This window comes from Aythya marila, assembly GCF_965140915.1.
Source record: "Aythya marila genome assembly, chromosome: 13".
NCBI lineage: Eukaryota > Metazoa > Chordata > Aves > Anseriformes > Anatidae > Aythya > Aythya marila.
In genome coordinates this window covers 1,867,499-1,885,735 of record NC_139054.1, presented here as the reverse complement: position 1 = coordinate 1,885,735, position 18,237 = coordinate 1,867,499, and positions in this window count along the sequence as shown.

The following is an 18,237-nucleotide window of genomic DNA, read 5'->3' as shown; positions in this document are numbered from 1 at the left end:
TCCCATCAACGCCAGCACAGGCTGGTGGCCCTGTCGCTGCCGACAGCAGAGCAAGAAATTGTAGTTGGTGCCCGTGCTTGGAAAGGTATGGGGAAACCTCGCGGCAGGCTGACTGCTCCTGCACACCGGCCTCAATTCCTGCCCAGCCCGGCTGGAATTTCTCATCCTCCATCCCATCCGTCATGGTTTTGTCCCTGTAAACTTAAAGGGAGTCAGATTACTTCTGAATCGATCCCCAATTCATTACCCCTGGTGAACACTGTGCAAAGCAGTGATTTTGTATTTTGTTCCCGGTACCCTGCTAATGGAAATCTTTGCCTACAGGCAGTGTATTTTGGCGGCGGTGGTGGATGAGTCTTCTGCTGCCCATAAAACCCAGAGAAACGCAGAGATATTGCCTGTGTTTTCCCATTTTCTTTCTTTTTATAGTTGTCTGCATCCAATCTATCATAACAGATGTCTTCTCCTACTTCCTTCTACATTTTTTAAAGGTCTGACTGGTGAAACACCTTAAAGAAGGCAACAGGAGCATGACTGTAAACTGGCAATTAGTGGGAAGAAACACTCACTTATGATTTTTTAATAATTTCTATGAAACATTAAGAGTCATATTGCTGAAACCCGCTTATTTGTCTTGCACTGAGAGCTCATCAGAAGCACTTATATCGCTAAATTGACCAGCAAGCCACATTTAGAGAAGTAATTTAAAATGGAAAATATCAAGTGACTTACAAAATGCAGATCCTGGGGCAGAGGCTTTTACATCTGTTAGGTCCTGATCTTCCTGCCACTGTTAAAACCAGCAACTTTAAAGGCAGCAAAGCAGAGCCCTGCAGCTTGCAAGCTTACAGCAGGCAGACCCGGTCAGTCAGAAGTGTTTGTGGTATTTTGAAGGACAAAAATAGGATTTGGCCACCACCAGCCCCTGGAAAACCAAGGGTCAAAAGTGGTCCTCGAGGAACACTCCAATTATTTGATGTAGTTTGGCCTTTCAACCTCTCCTGATTCAATTAAGCCTGTGTCAAATCAGGGTATTGCCACCATCTTAAGAGGGTTTTGATTCTTAATTAAAGGTCTTTGAAACACTTGGAAAAAAGATGTCAAAGAGCAAACCACTGATGAAAGGAGATTACTTAAGGATTAGCCAACACATCCATGTTCTGGAAGACCGGCTGAAGCCTGGGACCCCCTGGGAGAGGAGGAGATTTTCAGAGGCAGGTTTGCTGCTGCTGGACATGGGCACTGGAAACCAGCCAGCAGAGCCCTGCTCCTCACCAGGAGCCTCTGCTGGGAGCAGGACGGCAGGGCTTCACCCACCAAGTCACTTCTTGTCCCTCCCCCGTGGCTTCTGCAGTCTGGACGGGACTTCCAACACCCCGTTGGGGCAATACTGTGGTGTTTCCATTCTTTTACAATCCAGTTGTACAAAACATTCAAGATTTATAAATGTATTCTTATAGATGCTCTATTCTCCACTGGAAAGAAAAAAGAGAAAAAAAAAAAACAACCCACAGTTCACAGTTTAATTGCATTTCCATTTTATTATTTCTCTACTGTTTATAGTATAAATAAGGAAGGCTGGGATTTTGGAACAGACTCCTGAAGATCTCAGTTAAAAAAGCTGTTACTTTATAAGCAATGATTGAGAATTCAGGTCCCCAGCAATGTGGTTATTTTGCTTAGCTGCTATAAATACTTTATGAAAATGTCTACCCTGTCAAAGAGAATATGAGTTTGCTGAGTGTTGAACAGAGCTGCAGGAATGCGTGTTAAAGATTCACAAACCAGACCATAGGCTTCATTCAGGAGAGCCTTTTTCCCGTGATTTTTTCAGCTGGTGGTACGCTTCGAGGACACGAGGATGTTTGTATCGTCCTTTGACTAAAAAGCTGATTTAAGGCAGAGCTTAATGGCCTTATTGAAAGAAACACAACTTTCAAAGCTGGCAATTAAGAACTCAGGGTTTTGGCAAAGGCACCACACCCCCACCACTGAAATCGTCCCCGTTTTGTGCTCGCACTGGGGTCTGCCTGGATTGCAGAGACCGAGCCCTGGATGTAGCTCCTAACCCGGGATGCAACACGATGGGGGCTGAGCACAACAGAACGCATCCATACTGTAATTACATCCTGAATTGCATTTGTTTATTAAATACTAAGCTATAGCTATCAGATTTTAACTTGCCTAATTTTTTTCCCTAACAAAGCACGATTTATTTGAATGGGTGCAGCAATCAATTACTCGGGGCAGCGTAGCGCGCTGCAGTCATCTGGGCTCTCCTCTGTCTTACTGCACTTATTTCTTTTCTTTCTGTTTTTTTTTCCAAGGAAATGTAATCTTCCACATGTATTAGCATAATTTCTTGTGAATGTGACTCTGCTAAAGTCATTGACTAATGCAGTTTGCAAACCAGAATATTTTTCAGGGAGATTACTTCCTTCTGGGGAGCTATGCAAATACAGCCTTATTTTTATTCAAATATCTTATGAATTATCAGTGGGGAATTAGTTTGTGATTGTTCCTCAGTCATTACACAAGGCACCTGTACACCGACTGCCTATTAGGAGCAGCTATTTATAACACTTAATGAGTCAACTCCACCAAGGTCAGATAATATAAATGGTGCTGCTGGATTCGCACAGGCACCATTCATTAAGGATTAGCAGCTGCTGTCTAGTAGCAGAAAAACATTGAAGTTGCTGCTTTGCCTTCACTAGTTGCTTTTAGATAAACATCCCTTGGAGTTTTGCTTTGTGATATTTTATGTGTTTGTGCAATACAGATACAGGAGATAGCAAGTAGCGGCTGGGATCTGGTAAGGTCAGGCCTCTGGCTTTCAGGGAGAACCGGGGGCTGAACGGTGATGAAGTGTGAGCCCTCAGCCCTCCGGCTCTGCACAGGCTGGCAGCTGGTGGAAACCCAGGGCCAGCTGCTTCAGGTGGGCTCCTCAGCTGGGTTTGGTGGGTTTGCAGCTCCACGGCACAGCAGGACAGAGCCGGGAGGGTCCGCTGCAGAGTCAGGGGTTTTGAGTCCAATGATTATAGCAGCACAAGACCACATCATCTGCTATATGTATTTCTGTGCCACGAGGTCCTTGCTCACTGTTCAAATTTGTCACCACAGCCGTGAAGCTAAGCACCAGGCGGCCGTACCCCAGCCAGCGTGGGGCCTCGCGCCCTCAGCGGTGACAGGGACACCAAGAGCGAGCCCTGGGCAGCAGGCCTGGAGGAGCTGGGGGCAGCTCCTCGGGGCCCCTGTCAGCCCCAGTGTCACGTCCTCACCACACTGGTGTCCCCAGGACTTCGTACCAAGCACAGAGGAAGCCACCCATGAGCTGGCTTCATTTCCCAGGCCGCCTGCCAGCCTGCGCCCACCGCCTGCCAGCAAGCTTCAGCAGTAGCAACGCTTTTGGGAGATGCAAATACTCCCTTTGGAGCACTCCCGGTCCCCATCCCTCATTTCTTTCATAAAAGTTCAGCAGAGCAAAGCCTCAGCTGTGGGAACAGTCTGGGGTCACTGCTGAGCCTGCATTGAGGCGCAGGAGGAGCAGCAGGCCGGGGAGCAGCCCCGCTCTGTGCAGCCACACTCGGGCACCTCACCTTTCGTCTTTTATCTACACATTAAGGAGAACCATGAGTTTTGGATCATTGTGGTTAAGCAAACGATTCTGTTTTAGAAAAGTTTGGCTGTTTTTTCAACATTTCTCTCCTCGTGGGCATGGCAAAGCCCCACGGTAAGCATCAGCCACTCAGCCTGCCTGGCCTCCAAGTAGGGGAGCCCTGACCCCACGATGATGTGATTGCACGGGACAGCAAGAACAAATCCTCCAGCAACCCCTGGAGCTCAATGGGAACCCAGATAATTATCACCCAGCCTCGTCCTGTCTCCGGGGGCAACTGTGAGGAGCGGGATAATGCATGGCCTGATGTCGGACCAGAGCCCAGTGAAGCCACCAGAGGAATTCTCCATCAGTGCCATTCCCATCCCCATCCCCGCTGCTGTCGGTGCCACGCCGTGAATGGGAATGAGCAGGGGAAAGGTTGGCTCTGTGTTGGGACCCAGAGTGCTAATGAATGTTAACAGCTCGTAAAAGAGCCTGTGCTCCTCCATATTAATAATGCATCCAGCGCAGTAAGGAGTGATTGTGCAATAGAAACAATAATTGCAACGTTTAAGGGAAAAGAAGCAGATGAGCTGATGTGAAAGTTCACTTCGTTTGCACAGCATAATTTTGCTTTTTATCACGGTGTGCGAGATGACTAAATGCTGGATGACAGGGGAAACGAGGAGGTCATCTGTCTTTTGCAAGTATTAGTGCTCTGGGTATTTGGATGTTAACATTTCAACGGCCTTTCTTTGAGAGGGGGCACAAGGCAAGTGCCAGAACAAGCGTCCTATTTCCCTGATCTCTACAGATGTTCCCTGAGCCTGGCCCTTCTCCTTTCATTTGCAGAGCGCATCTGCCTGGCTGGATGGGAAATGATTCATCAGGAGCTGAGAGGTGCTGTGCATCAGTCTTATCCACATGGTTGTTTTTTTCTCTAATTCAGACTTTTTTTTTTTCCCAAATTTTAAGAACAGATTGCTTTTTGTTCCCAACAATGGCTGCTGCTGTGACGTCTTGCTGGTTGTGGCCACCACCAGGCCCTCAGCCACAGCTCCTGCTCCGCTGCTGTAGGGGCTGGTGGGCATCTGCAGTATGGCAATGCTGAGTGTCACCTTCCTGGGGCAGGCACATCTGGGAGAATCCCAGAGCGGAGCAGGGAGTGTTTTGGCCATAGGAGCCTCCTCCTTGCCCAGCCTAAACCAAGGGATTTCAGCAGCTACTCCAGCACTGGCTGCGTCTTTTTTTTTCTGAGCAAGCAGAAGGCAGAGGTTGCTCCCTGCTCACTTCATAACTCTCAGCTGGGAAATCCCAGGGACAGGGAGCAGAAATAATTGGATAGAAAATGACAAAGTGGCATTATTACATATTATAGACTTTCTGCTGAATCGATACATGTCAGAATGCGTTTTGTAGCCCGGAGCTATCAGCTACAGAAGTTCTCCACAGCGCTCCTCCAAGTTCAGTGCTTTGGTTTTCCTTTGCACAGGCTGAGCCCACACCCATCATTACCTGGGTATTTTCCAAGCAGAAACCTGGGAAAGCACTGCTGCTTATGCACAGGTCTCCTCTCCTCAGTAAATTTCCACCCCGATTAACGAAAGGCTTTGCTTAAAATAGCGTTCTTCCTCCCTGCTCCTCTCCCTCCCTGCTCATCTCCGCACCAGTTTTGCATCTAAGCACTTAATTAACCAGGGAAGCAGAGCTAATAGCTACAAGGGGCAGCACAGCCCACAACATGCTCAGCATAGTGGCCTCATCCTGCCCTTCGGCTGAGTGCTGCAGCAGAGCAGGAAAATGGGCTCCAGTTACTGCTGGGGCAGGACAGCGGGTGCAGGAAGGCTGCTGCCAGCACCCACGAGCTGATAAACAGCTAGAGCAGGCATCGGGATTGTCTCACAACCCTTCAAACATTTCTTCCCTCTCCTCTGTGTGCTTTTCATGGCACCAGCCCTCACCAAACTTCTGGGGGTGCAGCTTTCCGACGCAGGCCGTGTTTCTCAGCTGGAGCAGAGCAGCTCTGATTCATCGCTCGCAGCCGCCTCCCGGAGAGGGGTCACGCCTCGGCGAACCTCATTACCAGCAGGTAATGAAATGCTGCAGCCCTGTCAGTGCTACAAGAAATAAACTTTCCTCACTGCCAGCTACTGCACCAAACGTTGCCCTGGCTCCTGCAAGCACAGGTTGCTGGGCTGGACCAGGGGGAGGAGTGCTGGGCGGGTGCTGAGCACCCAACACGTGCTGTTCAGTGGGAACAGGTGACAAATGACCTGACTGCTAATTAGAAGCTGCTTATCTTCCACCAGAAATTGCTACCAGGTGTTCCAGGCTAGCTAAAAGGAGAGGCTGGGGGTGCTGCCCTCCTCTGGAGAGCTGTTGGGGGGTAAAGGCTGTTCCTGTTCCCAAACCAGGGGATGGAGGGAAACCCTGTTTGGGATTGGGCATCAAAGCTGCAGGTAAGGCTAAAAGCTGCCTTTCTGCTCTTGTTAGAGGTCAAATTTGTCTGCAGGCTACAAAACCTCTTCCTGCTCTGCATCCTCTGAATGGTCAGCACCCCACAACCTGGGCAAGGAAGGTTTTATTTGGGGGTGAGCTCAGCCCTAGGGCTCTGTGGTACAGGCAGAGAGCCCCAGGTGTCCTTGCTGGCAAGCCTTTGGCTAACAGAAGTGATGCTGGGGTTTTCCCATCCCCTCTGTTACCTCAGTAATGACAGCCCTGTGAAGGGGAACGGGTGCATGGTGACTGTGCAAACACTGTTCCCAGCACGTGTGTGTTTAATTTTGCAAATAGAAAAGTAAAACTGAGACTACTGGGCAGAGAAGCCAACTAACTCTTTAGAGAAAGCAAACAGGTCTGCTACTTTCTGGGGTGTTCATTTGTTCATCTTATTTCCCCCTCATCACAAGTAACTATTTCTATGGTGACTGTAGATGTCAGCGCACATTATTTACTTGTAATTTCAGATGCCTTTCTGCAAGCAACAAAATAACTTAATTCTTCATTGTTCTCACTTAAAAAAACTAATCTTTTCCTTCTCTTGAGTCTGGAAACCAGAATTTATTTGCTTTTAAAATTCTGTGCATGTGGGTGTTGTTTTTTGTTTTATTTTTTCAGTGTCTGTACTCAGTGACTGAGTACCCCCAATATTTACTGAATCACAGATGATGAGGTTGGAAAGGCCAACTTCATTTATTTAGCCTAAATCCCCAGGCAATACACACGATGGGCTGCTCTGTTGCCATTTAAATATTTATGGAGTTATTGGCTGCTTGACCCGTTTTGGTCTGTATGAAGCACGTCCTATTTGCTCACTGATCAGGGCTTCTTCCATTTGTTGCAATTTAGAGCCAAATCAAGAGCATGTTAAATTCTGTGTTTTATCATGCTATTTTATTGCTGTATGCAAACTTCTAGTTCCAAATTTTTCTCACCATCTGATATGCTGTTATTCTAACAAGTGGTGCCTTTTTTGAGTTTGAACCCACCCTCTGTGCTTTCTTTGCACTGCCTTGCTTTAACAGCCTTATGGGGAAGCCTGTACGGGAAGATGAAAATTGTAATAATCTGAATTTCTTAGCCTTAATTTTAACTTATTTTTATAGCTTGTCTGTTTGGTTTTGTGTTGCTTCTTTGTGTGTTCCTTCTGTCATGTTTTACCCTGGGCTCAGCAGAGGCAGAAATGTTGTGAGTGGGGAGCAGGAGGGGCTGCTGTGGGTAGCCTGGCTTTACATGTAGCTGCTCCTTAATGCCATGAGCTGCAGCTGGGATGCTGTGCTGGGTTTGGGGCTTCCAAACCTGCTTCAGCCTCTGCTGTTCTTGGCCTCCTGCCTATGTGTTTTCTGCTGTGTTGAGACCTAATGCCTAGTGAGTTGTCAGGTCATGCTTTCATTAATCCACTAGGAAAAACCGTCCCTGGCTCTGAACGTTTGGGTTATTAAAGCCTTTGGTTCTGCTGGCCAGAAATTGGGCAGGAATACAGAAGCTTTTGTGTCCTCATGGGTTTTTGTTTCATTATGCAAAGGGTTGCAAAATGTGCATCCTGGGTGATAGCTGCTGTGCTGAGACTGGACACCTGTGGGCATCACTCTGCCAGCTGGTTTCTAACCTGTGTGTTACCTGCCTGCCTTTTTATGACATGGGGATGTATGAAGCTGTGAAGTTGAGGCACTGATGCAGATATAACATTCCTGACAAATTAGTGGAGCTTCATTAATTTTAGGGGTTAGGTTAGCTTACGTGGAAGAGCTTGATCCCTGCTTCTCTGAGTCTGAAAATAAGAAAATTGGTAAGTGCACACACCTATGTTCATTACACCACCATTAACTAAAAATAACCACTTTGTAACCTTCCTAATTGGACCTTGTCTGCAAAGAAATGGTAACATATACCTGTAATAAAAGTGCATTGCACTGGGCTGCCACTCAGCTGTGGCATGACTAGAGGAAATGGTTATTTTATCTCTGTTGCAGAAAATGTATGGTAGCCTGTGCCTAATGAATACTAATTCAACCTTTAAAGCTCATTTACCAAATACATACAATTAAAGGACAATGAAAGGCATTACTTACAGAGCACATTCAAGCATTACTGAAATATCCCGTTTGTTTATCACAATAATTGTAAAATGAAATACATCAATTGCAGCATATTTATAAATTCAAGAGCTATTTGGGTCTGCATGCATTCTTCCTAATGTGTAATGAAGGTTATAAAAGGAACAAGCATCTTAATGTCAAATACAAGGAAAACTCCCAAACTGCATGAAATTTGAGAAATAAGGCATTGTGAGTCAGTCATTTATTCATGTTCTTTCCCACCAAAGTACACCAGTGATGATGCAAACAGGATGTGGGTGGATTTGTGGATATTTATGAGCAGGTGTTCTTCAGCTGGATTCAATTTCAAAATAATTGACACCTGGGGGCAGAGTCTGGTGGTGGTGGGCATGGGAGAGGCTTCTGCGAAGTCTCTTTGGATTTGCACTGCCTTCAGGACCGAATTTATCTTCCAGCTCTTGGTTTTTAAAAAGGACTTGAGGAAAGGTGCTGCCTGTATTGCACGTGTACCAGCATCACTCTGGCTTGCTTAGGGTGTGTTACATGGAGAACAGCAACAACCAGGCTCTGCCAGTGTGTTTGGGACCCTCAGTCCATCCTTCCCCCAAGGCTTTGTTGTGGGAAGCTGGAGGCATTGCCACCATGCCATCCTGCCAGATGGGGTCGTGTTCCAGACCTCCCTGCCTGCTGCTGGTTTCAGCTGGGCTGGAAAGGGATGGGACCAATGCAGGAACAAGTGTCCTCAAGCCCAAGCCTTGCAGTAAGAGACTTCCAGTTTGCAGGGTTGTGAAGCAGGTGGCAGAGGTGGCTGTGCCCATGTCCAAGGGGAGCTGGTCCTGCTCCTGCAGAGTGATAGGGACCGCTGAACATGGTGGGGTAAACATGAGCATCAAAAGACTAAAAAATGCCATTACGTCTAAAGTATGTAGCTGAAACCCAAACCCCCAGAAGACTGATTCCTTACTGCCTTCTTTAAAATTACACTATTTGTTTTCTGTTGAAAAACATCCACAAGGCACTTGGATTTATTCTCGGTGCTTTGGGCTCAAATCCACAGCATCTGTCTCCCCACTAGTTTACATATTCTCCGTTAAAGTTTTGCTCCTGTACCAGGCCAGTCCCCAGCTGAGCTGGATATGAAGTTGATCATCTGCTAGCGAAGCAATTCATCTTCCCCAGGCCAGGGGGAACAAGAAAAGCCAATTCCCACGCTTCTGGAAAAGAATTCCTGGTGGCTGTGTGGAGCTCTCCTGGCATAGCCCACCCACCCATCCCTGTGTCTATTTTCCTGTGTTGCCCTGGGCTGCAGAGTGCTGCAGGCATCATGCTGGCTGCCAGCTCCCATTTCACCTGTGGTCCCTTCTTGCTTTCTGCCCCAGCCCCAGAGAAATATTGAGATTAAATCAGTTTTTCATTTCTATGGAAGTGATCCCTGTGCTTCACCATGGAAAGGTGCCACCTGCCCGTGTTGAGGATCAGCCTGTTGAAATGTGTGCATTGCCCCGAAACCTCTGTGTGGTTATGATACCGTTAGACTTTGTGATGCCCCATCAACAACAAGTTGGCTCCAGGTATGTAGAGCTGAGGAGGAAATAAGAGGCATTATTATGAGCCCAGAAGAACAAAGGCACAACTTCTGCTGTGAGTACACAGCCCTGATCCCTGCCCACTGGGGCAAAGGGCACAGAGTGGAATTAAATGCAGAGGAGGTCGTTATAGCTCTCATTAGAGCCTGCAAGGGCTCCCTGCCTGCAGCTGGAGGTCTCCCATGCCATGGTGAGGCATGGCTTGGAGACAGATCCTCTTCATGGTTTTCACTTTGCTTTTAGTCTGTTTTTCTTTTTCCCATTTAATCACTTGTTTTGCTTCCGTAAGTTAGAGTTGAAAGCCTCCTTTGGAAAGGAAAGGCTGAAGTACTGCGCACAGGAGTGTCAGTGGGAAATGTTTTGGGGCAGGGTGTTTACAAAATCCAACTGAAGTCATGAGCGGTTTCTTGTCCCCCAAACAGGATTTTTTAGCAAATGCATAGCATATTGGGGAAAGTCTTTAAAAAATAAAATAAAATAATCCCAAGTTTTACCCCAAACTTTCTATGAAGTGTCTTTCACTGGATTTGTAACAGCTAGGTAAAGAAATATATTCTGCCCATAAATTTAATTTTAATAAAGATGGTCCCCAAAAGAGCTGAGGCAAGCTAAAGGAGGGGGGCTCAGCTTCTTAGCTGGAGGAGGAGAGCCAAGCCTTCTGCTGACATGGAAATGCCCCATGGAGCTGCAGAGCTGTTGGGATAGCAGCTGAGATGAGCTTTGGCTCTGGGTTCCCTGACAAGCGTGCCCCTGGTGATATTGCATGGCCACGGCCAGCCACCAGGCCACCCCACAGTGCTGGAGCACCCTGCGTGTGTCCCCACTGTGGCACGGAGCGGGGTCATCCCCATGGAGATGCTGCCAGCGTTGTCCTGGGAAGGTATATGCCAGTCGTTAAGTGGCACTGACACTAATGACATAATTAGCTGTGTTAAAAGTCATGTCTGGTAGCATCTACTTTGTTTCCAGGGTGACTAAAGCACCATAAATAATGATGTCCAGCGGTGTTTCCATAGAGCCGCTGTCCCCAGCGGGAGCGGGGCGGGGGGGACCTTGTTCGTGGTCAATGGGCAGAAGACGCAAATGTCAAAAGTTTCCACTCTGCCTCCCAAATCAGCAACGCTGAGATTGCCCAATCTCGCCCTGATAAACAGAGTGTGCTGGTAGGTCTTCATCTGTGGAAACCCAACACAGAGGCTGTGGGGAGGAGTGGGAGCAGCACATGCGGTGCAGGCCTGGCCAGGTGCCTGCGGTGGAGCCGGAGCTCGCAGCAGGGCTCTGTGACCAAGTTCAGCTCTGTGGAAGCATGAATTTGGCCCTGGTTCCAGGCTGCAGTCTTTCTTGGCTGGCTTTCTGCAGATATGTGGCACAAAGATGTGCCAAGAGCTTGTCAGCAGCCTTTTCTCTCCTCAAAAACCTCAGTTCCTGCCTCCTGCCCTGCCCAGAGCTGACTGGGAGGAGGGGGAGACTCCTGTGGAAACCATGGGTTTGTCCTAAAAGGGAAGGTCCCTGGCCTGCGGGTTCAGCAGCGCAGGCCCCTGTTCACTGCCAGCAATGTGGATGTGGCTCCCAGCTCCTTGTACCTCTGTGATGTGCTCCCCCCTGGCCTAGTTTCCATTTTAAATTGCAGTTTTGTCTCAGGAGGCTGGGGATCAGCAGTTCTTGTCCCTGATCGTCCTGTTGTGGTGGATTGCTGCATGTTAAAGACAAGCATGGGTTTGGGAAGGAACCTGTCCGCCAGCAAACAGTGCTCACACCTGCTAATTCTGCCGTGTCTTGGAGGAGCTGGCATTTGCAATTTCAATTATTTTTGTTTTCTGCTGAAGCAGAGGGCTCACTTTGGTTCAGCTGCTTCGCTGCCTTCATTAGCGTGGTGTCATTGTTTTTCAGCCTGATGGAGTGCTCGCCTCCCCCTTCAAATTAAGTAACACACCAAGCATGTTTGCACAAGGAGGTGAAAGCAATGGGCTGACAGCACCCTGCTGCAGAGGGATGAGATGGGACAGGCCCAGCCTGCAGGGCTGGCACAGGGCTGAGCTGCTCGTGGGGTCATCAGCGCAGGCCCTAATGAACACCCTGAGGGAGGCTCCTAATGGGAGATGGGGAGAAGGCAGGAGGAGCAGAACATACATTTGTGAATGAAATGAAGTCTTGAAATCTTCTGTTTGTGTTAAATGAGAAGCAAAAGCCCTTGTGCATAGGGCTGAGCCTGATCCAAACCTCATCAATACAGAAGGGAGGATTTCTAATGACTTCCACTGACTTAAAAAACCTGGCTTTTACAGTATCTAAGATGCAACCGTGACTGAAAAAAAAAAAATCCAAGCCTGTATTTGTACGTTCCTCTTATTTTCTTGAGTCTTACATATTTTTATGGAGATCTACAACTTAATTGGAGAAAAGTGATTTGAATGCACCATACTGTAAAATTGTAGTCAAGCACTGCTGGCCCAAGCCACACAAAATCCATGCGTGCCCAGCCTACAGCCCTGCGCCTCTGGCAGTGCTTGCAGCTCCCAGAGGCAGCCCGAGCTCTCCATGTGCCCCCAGGGAGCCCTTGGGCTGTGGGGGACTGCCTGCACCCCCTTCTTCATCTGGCAAACAGGTGCCTGTGCATGGCAGCTTCACACTCCCACTTTAGCTGGAGCTATTTGGCAGAACTGATGCTTTGGGGCGAGCAAATGCCAGGATACTTCGACAGATACTGGGACATGGCATTCCAGGGGATGTGTTTTTATTTTCCTGGTGCCTTTGCACAAAGCCTAAGCACATCATGAAGGAAGTTAGCTGCACAATTATTAAATAAGAGGTAAATAACGAAATAATAATAATTAAAAGCAGCCACCTGATGGGTATTGGTAGTTGCACAGCAGTAAGGAAGCAGTTAAATTCATCACATCCCTCTGGCCCAGCCATGCCTGTGTCTGTGCTTGGTGCCCGTGTGGGCTTGGCAGAACACAGCACGAGCCCCAGGGCAGGCTCCTTCCCTTTGCTGCATGCACCCAGCTGCCAAAGTGACATTTCATTCATCAGCCTTACTCTATAAGACAAGCTGTTACCCTTCGGTTGTTTAACACAAACACATATTGACTAATATGCAGTTATACAAATCCAAATCACTGCAAAAGCCAAAATACACAGAATATTTGCACTCTGCTGTTTATCTCTAATGGGAGAGATTGGTGATTTTTTTTTAAATTTCCCAAATGTTGAATTGCACTGTGTGTGATGTGGTTCCCTGTGGCACTGTCACTGTACCACTGCTCATTGTTTTAAGCTGTAATGACATCCCAGCACAAACGGGAACCCAGAAGGGTGGGCAAAAGCAGGAAAGAAAAGGAAGTGTGGGAAGCAAACCAAGTGAGATGCAGCCAAAAACTAGTCGACTATTTTTAATCTAAAGATATTAAAAGCAAGTTTTAATAAAGGCAAATCGCTTGGTTTTGAAAACCTGAAGAACAAAACCACTTGTAATTTCATCATGTGTTTGTTTCTATTACAATTTGCTGTAGCTCTATTTTATAGTCCAACTTAATGACCTTGTTAACTCCAAGGTGAGCCAAACTTTTACCTAAAACTCGCTTTTCTCACGCATTTTCTGTGGCTTTTATTCTGTGAGCTCTTTTCCTGTGAAGACTCAGAAGAGATGGGAAGCTTTTCCCATTCTAGGTCAGACGGGCACATTCTTGTACACCCTGATGCTCTCCTGTGTGGTGTCACTGAAAGCCACATCAAACATGTTCAGGCTGCTGCGCTGGGTGGGAAAGCATCTGATGATCTTGTTTCCTATAATAAGAGTAGGGAAATTCATTGATTTATTGACATAATAAATTATTTAATGAAAGGGATAATTGAGGGATAATTCAGAGGTTAGCACTAGATTGGCTCTGTTTGCCGCATGCTGTTGAATCCTGCAACAACTCTTCTGATTGAAAACATGACTAAGTGTTGGGGCTGGAACTTGCAGTTTAATCGACTTCTAAGTGTAATGAGTTACTGGTACTTTAATAGGAGAAGTTCACAGCTCTTTGTACCAGCCTGATGGGGTATATAAACTGTTCGAGGCAGGTAATGAATCCAGACCTGTTACTGGAAAATTTCATTAGCTGGGAACTGCCAGGGATAAGCAGGCAGTATAATAAAAAGAGATGTACTTCAACATCAGGTTTTATCTTTTAGGCAAAACTACAAGCTGCAGCTTCAGCCTATTGTCTGGAAAATGTCCAGAGCCAGTACGACACCAGGGGAAGAAGTGATGGGCGTCGATGGCAAGGGCACTGCAGCAGCACCTGATGGACCCAGCTGGCTTGGTGGGCTGTGGTACCACTGTGAGCCATGGAGACTCAAGGTGAGAATATTTACAGAGAAATGAAGCAGAGGATAGGGAAAAAGGACTCATAGCAGAGGGCAGTGTTTGCAAGGGACTGGGGCTGCATCTTGGTTGGGGTTCCTATTCTGTGCAGTTCTCACATATCCAGGATACCAGGAAAATATAGTAAAAAATTACGTTTACGTGTCTGGAAGCACACACTTGGCCATAAACATATATGCCTGTGATCTGGATCCAGTTCTCTGGAGGATATATGTTTTTTATTTTTTAATCCATAGCTGAGCGAGCGGCCTCCAAGTGTATTTATTACGCTGTTGAATTGCTTTCCATGGTAACTAATTGTGATTTCAGAAGCACAGGTTCTGCAATGGCACAAGATGAAATGGAGCTGAATATGGAAGCAGCTGGTAAGAAGAAAATCACTTGCTTATGAAATAGTATTTAATGATGGAGAGTGATGGGGAAAAAACATGGGGGGAGGCAGAGATTAGAAAATAAAGCAGCCCTCCATTTCCTTGGTGTATTACTTTAGATTTTGAACTTTTCTGAGGAACAGAAAATCCCCTCCGTGGGCTGCCTTCCCGTTTCCCCACTTACCTTTTTATTAAGAGACAGACCATTAAAAAACTGGCTGCATAAAAGAAAGCAAATGCTCAGGAAATGAAATTATGATTAAATGTCTATTTCTGGCTGAAAAAATGGGAAGGCAGAGACTTTACAAAAGTTTCTCCATTTTCCTATGAGACAAGAGGGGACAGAGCATGTTTTGAACAATACATATTAAAAAAAAAAAAAAAAAGTTAACTGAAGCAGCATTTTTTGTTACTGCACAGTCTGTGTTCACACTCGATGGCAGTTTCCCAGCCTGGATAAATACATGTTCAGATTGATGTGAATGTGCATTCAGAGGAGGTAAATTGTATTCTTATGCACATGTAGAGTCAAATAATTTGTCAAGTTAAGTATTCATTTTATTTACCCAGCAGACAGTCATGTTTTTATTACATAAATATATAACTAGGCACTTAAAACGTGAATATTTGACACAAGCCTGTTTGGCAAACTAGTGTAGAAGCATTGAAATGTATCATAGATGTTCACAAGCATCTGATCGTTCTGTAGCCTTAAATGTCTGACAGTGCATTGGTGCTAAATTTGAGTTTGTGGTTTATTGACCCAACAAGCCATAACTGAATCTTTCACACTGCTGCAGTTATGATACTCCAGTTTGGCTGCTAGACATCTCCAGAAAGAAGTCTGCACACTCGAACTGGCATGCAGCCAGAATAACAAATGTATTATAAGCAAACCATACATTAAACAAGAAAGTTATTTTAACGATTGCTTCCCAAATACCCAAAGGCACTAGTCAACACTGTGGACTAATGACCTACAAATCTGTGTGATTAGTACACGTTTTTAGCATTACAATATTTTCTCAACAGCTTCAGATGGCACATTAAGTGAAATACTTCCTTCACCTGTAACAGCTTTGTTCCTGAATACCCTTGCATTTCTTTAGTTTCACAGGCAAATTTATCGAACAAAACCTGATCTGTAAGAATCCTGGTCATTGCGACCCGTCTAACCTCTCTGTGCTGGCCTTTCTCCAGGTAAAAGTCATTGAATACACACCTGTGTAACTCCAGATTCGCACTGAAATCACTCCTCTAACATCAGTCAAACTACACAGCTAGGTGGTAAATCAGATCTGTTATTTTCCAGGATCAGTGTAACACAACAGACAACACAACATCTTGACCGAGGACGATTTTACATTTCTTTTATCCATTGCAAAAACCTTTGTAAAGTGTGGAGTATAAAGCTCACAGATTGCATTGTAAAGGAACTACCATAAAGTATATGCTTCCAATGGACCTTTTACAATATAACACAAAATTCAAATGACAGTTTTTAGGAAAGCACTTTAAACTTTCACACTTATGTCCTGACAACATTAGATTACTGTAAGCTGTAAACTGTAAGAAGTTTTATGTGATTAAATAAAATCAGCATTACAACTTCCAGGTATTGTAATTATTAAACAGATCATGACAACAAGATATAATGTAAACGTGAAGCTCAGGATACTGGTACTGAGAAAACTCGATAAAATTCTTTGTAGATTTATATTTGCACATATTAAAATAGATAACAACTGAAGAAGAGGTTACAGTATTTCATTTTACATATTGATATCAGTGTTTTGCAAGCAGCAGTCTATACAACATCATCCTCATTTTATTATTATTTTACAGAATCAATACTACTTTAAAAACCATCTCCCCGTCAAATACTGCTGCCAGGTCTCAAGACAATATATGGAAGGAAATATTTAAAAACATCAGTTTTTGATAATTGTCTGTGTATGTGTGGAAATGTGGGATTTTATATATATAAATATATATAAAATCATAAACCCCACTGAACCTTCAAAATGGAACTACCTCAAGGTAAGAAATACAAGACCTTTTTAATACACATAAAGGGTTTATTTATACCTGAGACATTTTTGCATATTGATGTCTTTGTACCTTTACCTGCAGGTACTCACAAAAGTCCTTTATTTTCTGGGGTCTCACACAAAACCCACCAGAGCTAGGTGGATTCTCCCCACTAACTCAGTGGAGTTTGGCAGAGCCCTTCCTTATCTAACCTGGATGTATAAACAGAGATGTAAGAGAGTGAAATATATATATATTTAAATGAAGAGTTGCTGTACAAGTGGACAGGCTGGTTGATATAAATCCAGAGCTAGTTCATCATTTTCACAATGTCTGGTTCAAAAAGGAATTATAGTCCTTCATGCAGGGTGATTCAAGTTTCTACTTCTTGATTCAAACAAAACCACAACAACTTCTTGAAATATTTCACCAGGTAATGGATCACTGGATATACACGGTATGCTGAAAATGCCCCTTCGTGGACGTTTCCTGGTTCTGGAGCTCAACCCATTTCTCCACCCAGTGGGCAAGAGAACCAGGAGTGGGGGAGGAGTAAGTTGATGCAGCTACATTACATTAAGGTCACAGGTCAATGCTGATGGACTAAGGTAATCAAGCAAATTTAGGGAGACCAGGAGCCCAATTTCTCCTGAAAATGAAGGCGTGTGGATGCCTAACTCCTGCAGATTCATCTAAAACTCCCAGCTGTGCACAATCTGGCTTGCAGCTCTTCAGCCCTGCCTGAAACTTGTGCCGAGTGTTGAAGCACAAGCGACAGCAGGGCCATGACCTAAGCAAGGCTCTTAGAGAATCTCACAGTGCTATTTATTTTGGTAAATATCAAACTAAATGTAAAGGTACCTTCTGAAATATAAACAGCTCAACTGAAAAAAATAATCCACTGTGTTTCACTCCATTTTGCTTCTGACAAGGACTTTCCTAGAAGTGCTTACATGCAAGTATCGTGCTATCATATCTGATAACATAGCAATTAGAATTGCCTATTTTAGTAAATACAGTTTAATCAATGGAAAGATTCTAGAGAAAGTGAAATAAAATGTGCTTTTAGATGTGGAATTGGACATACTTGAGACATCAGGAAAAATAATAGTAAAATAATTCCTGAAAACATCACAAAATGAATTGGTTTCCAAGTAGATCAGGATACCCTCCTAATATTGCACACGCATTTCTCACACGGTAATCTGCATTATGTTTTTTGCACTGTATTTTACAGAAAAGGTTTAACTTTAGTGATGACGGTCAACACATTTGTCTTTAAACAGCTCTTTGTTCTACTGTGCAGGCATAGAATGGGAAAAAGGAAAGCTACATCTCACTGCAAGTAGAACATCATAGACCTTAAGACATTCCAGAGATGTTTGATTTAAAATATTGATATGTAGCATATTTCTGTGTAAAATAAACACTCTTTTCCAAGTAGCAGAAATTTCTAAGACCTGACACTTGTTGTAAACAGATAAAATGTAGTCAATGCTTTCAGAAATGAGGAGGAGGACGTAAACTAAACCAGTAGTGAAGGCTCAGCATGACACAGTGACATGTTAAGCATCAGATGTAAGAAACTCTACTGCTTACATTTCCAGTTGACTGTTTTGATTTTACAGCCGCATCCCTTCTGTCTCCTTTTCCTTTCTATTCCTTGCTGTACCACGTTCAGCATCTAAACCGGAGGCGTTTCAGGGAGAACAACCTC